The 3,483-nt window shown below is 51.7% G+C and overlaps 1 protein-coding gene across 2 annotated transcripts in view; it reads right to left on the bottom strand.

Annotated features, from left to right (window-relative positions):
• The window catches only part of Spint1 (serine peptidase inhibitor, Kunitz type 1), a 13,224-nt gene extending 12,874 nt beyond the window's left edge, over window positions 1-350 (bottom strand). The window contains exon 1 of one of the 2 annotated variants that reach the window (XM_013512623.1): window positions 46-350. The gene's annotated coding sequence lies outside the window, so the exon portion shown is untranslated. Of the gene's footprint in view, window positions 1-11 lie in introns of both variants that reach the window. The other variant, XM_013512625.1, reaches the window with a different exon arrangement.
• Window positions 351-3,483: the final 3,133 nt, after the last annotated feature.

The raw sequence follows: 3,483 nt of genomic DNA, 5'->3' as shown, positions 1-3,483 counted from the left end.
CGCCGCGGCACCTGCGCCCCGACGCCCGGGGCGCCTCGTCCCTACCACGCCGGGCCCCCTGCGTCCCAGAAGAGCATCCTGAACCCCGAAGGCGGGGACAGGGACGGGGCTGCAGCAAAGTCGCGCAGGTAGGGCGCTCTAGGACGGCAGCCTCCGGCTCCCCTTTCTGGTCGGAGCCAGGATGCCCGCCCCAGGCCTTGGGCGCTTGGGAAGGGGGTGGAGGGGATGCAAGTGACCTTGCCGTCGCTAGCCAACCCTGCGGACATCCTTCCCATTTCTTGGGGTCAAGACAACCCAGAAGCCTGGCGTGGTGGCGCACGCCTGTAATCCCAACACTTGGGAGGCTGAGGCAGGAGGATCTTTGAGAGTTCGAGACCAGCCTGGGCTACAAAGTGAGCTCACGGCCAGCCTGAACTGCACAGCGAGACCCTGTCTCAAAAAGACCAAAAAAAAAAAAAAAAAGACAACCCAGAAGTTGAGGGGCTACCCTTGTGGTGGATATCTCCTCCGTATCACTGTCCATGCCCCTTGCTGAGCTGCCCCTGTCCGTGGAGCCCACAGAGGGGGTGCATCTGCCCCGGAGCTCACTGCCCCCTGCCGCTCAAGCGTCCTCCCCAGAGTCTTGGAGGCTACAGCTCCCCGAAGTAACCGAGTCAGTGCCCTTCACAAAACCGTGGACTCCTTGACATCATGGCCTTTCCGAAGTGAAAAATTTCAAAGTCACTCTGTACACAACAGGATTAGTCCTCTTCGTGCTGTCTCCCGGCGAAGAGCGATTCCACATACGCTCCTGATCTAACCCTTGACCCAATGGGAACGTTCTTCCCCATTTCCCACCCAGAGCAGCTTTAGCTGGTAGGCCTTTCGGAGGAGGGACATCTTCCTTAGTGAACTGGAGTAGCCCGCAGCTGCCCTCATTATGGGTATTGGGGGAAGTGGGGTGCGACTCTCCGTCATTAGTTTTATGGGGCGTTCCATAGCCCCTGGCATCGTGGGAGCCATGATCATATGCTGGAAAAGCAGCAAATGATTGTGCAGTTGCTGGGAAGTAAAGGCTTTGTACTGATTTGATTCCTGCCTTGCCCCATAGTTTACAATAGAATCCCAAGATTCAAGATGCAAGAGAAGCCGGGCGTGGTGGTGCACACCTGTAATCCCAGCACTCAGGAGGCTGAGGCAGGAGAATCATTTCGAGTTCGAGGCCAGCCTGGGCTACAATGGGAGCTCAAGTCCAGCCTGAACTGTGTAGGGAGACCCTCTCTCAAAAGGACAAAAAAAAAAAAAAAAAAGAAGAATATTGCCTGATGATTATATTATCAGAGGTTTATTATTATTTCCATTATGTGTGCACCATTACAGAAAATTGCATTTGCTGGATATGGTAGTACACACTTGTAATCCCAGCACTGGGGAGGCTGATGCAGGAGGATCACAAGTTTGACCCTAGCTTGGGCAACTTAGTGAGACCTTGTCTCAAAATGAAAAATAAATGAAGAGCTGGGGAATGTAGCTTGATACTGGTTCAATCCCTAGTACTGGAAAACGAAAACCAGAAACTGCCAGGCATGGTGGTGCATGCTTCAATCCCAGCACTGGGGAGGCTGAGGCAGGAGGATTGCTGCAAGTTTGAACTTCATAGTGAGTTCAAGCCCAGCCTGAACTACAGAGCAAGACTGTGTCTCAAAAGACAGACAAACAATATTTATTCAGTACTGCGAATGCCCAAATCCTGTTCATAAGCACATCCCACACATCATCCAAAATAATCACTTGAACAAAGAAATAGGAACTAGTTTTTATTCTAGCCCTACAGATAAGCCCAGGCAGGCAATACAGCAGGTGAGTGCTGAGTGGGGATTGTAGCCAAGGTCACCAACTTCTTTGCCTCAGCACCTGGACACTAGGCATTATAGTGCCTGGAATTCTGACTTTACCTGGAAGTTCTGCATTCTCCTCAAATTCAATTTTCCGGTGGTGAGCAGCCACTGCTTGTGATGCCCTCTGCTATGGTTTGAAGATGGTTCGGCTCATGTCGAATTTTTTTTCCCCGCTTTGGTACTTCAGATTGAACCCAAGGCTTTTGCGTTGAGCTACATCCCCAGCCCTTTTTTTATTTCTTATTTTGAGACAAGGTCTTGCTAAGTCACCATACTGCCCAGGCTAGGTTAGAACTTGCAGTCCTCCTGCTTCAGCCTCCCAGAGTACTGGGGATAAGTACGGCACCAAGCCAAGCTGATGTTGAAATGTGATTGCCCCTGAGGCTGAGCTGGGAGGTGGGGCCGTGGAGAGGTGGTTAGGTGATTAAGAGGGACTAATCCCTTTCTCCTGGACCAGGTTACTTCTAGAAAGACTGGATTGGTCACCATGAGAGCAGGTGTTACCAGGTGCTGGTGCCACTGCCCCTCCCGAACCGCCTCTTCTGCATCCACTTGCCCCTTGCATTTTTGGGCCATTGTTATGACCCTTCCCCGATGTGGGTGTCAAATGTTGGACTTTGTTGTTTTGATTGTTTTGTATAAGGTCTTGCTGTGTAGTCTAGGCTGGCCTTGAATTCACTATGCAGCCCAGGCAGGGTTTGAACTTGCAGTCCTCCTGCCTCAGCCTCCTCCTGCCTGCACACCTGTAATCACAGCAGGAGGCTGAGGCAGGGGGATTGCTGTGAGTTCTAGGACAGCCTGAGCTACAGAGTGAGACCCTGTCTAAAAACAAAAACATTGTCAGTGGGCAAGGGGGCGAACCAAGGCTACATGGGTGCCAGCACTCGCCAGGGCAGAGCTGAGTCAGTGGTCTCCAAGGTGAAGAGGGCGAGAGACAGGACATCAGGAGATGCTGGCCCTCAGGTTTTGGTGCAGTGCCAGCTGCTGTGAGGACAGCCAGGCGTCCATGCAACGGGTGCACCCATGTATCCAGCATGACCGTGCGCTTCTAGTTCAAGCCCAGGTGTGGGTGACCAATGATTTGGAAATGTTTCTGGGACCCTCCAGCCCTCTGCACTGTGCATTGCAGCCACAAAGCCCAAGATTCCGTGGATGCAGAGAAAGCAGCTTCAGGTGAAACAGCAGCCGTGCAGCTGTGTGGCCAGGTGTGTGGGTGACCACATAAACTCATCCCCACTATGGCCAAGAAGATGAAGGGGTCTCTCTCATCCACTGGGAAGTAAATGTCATTGCCAGTGGCCACCAAGGCTGAGAGCAGGAATCTATTTAAAAGGAAGATAGGAATTTTAGTCTTTTAAGTAAAACTTATGAATGAAGAAAGTAAGGATTGCTGCAAGCTTAAGAGACTTCACTTGCCTCTGAGCCCTGGTTCCTCTATGTTTGGAACCTAGAAAGTGAAATGAAAAAACACTAGTGCTAAAGTTTGGGTCAAAGATAGCATAGGAGAGCATTTTAGAGACTCAGTTTCCCATGGCAGGACCTCCTAGCAATGGAGATCTCCCTTGCAGAACCCAAAGCCCCCCAAGCACAGACACCAAGAGGCTGG

This window comes from Chinchilla lanigera, unplaced genomic scaffold, assembly GCF_000276665.1.
Source record: "Chinchilla lanigera isolate Chin_1 unplaced genomic scaffold, ChiLan1.0 scaffold00015, whole genome shotgun sequence".
NCBI classification, from domain to species: domain Eukaryota; kingdom Metazoa; phylum Chordata; class Mammalia; order Rodentia; family Chinchillidae; genus Chinchilla; species Chinchilla lanigera.
Note: the sequence above shows the minus strand (reverse complement) of the source record. Positions and strands in the feature narration are given on the sequence as shown.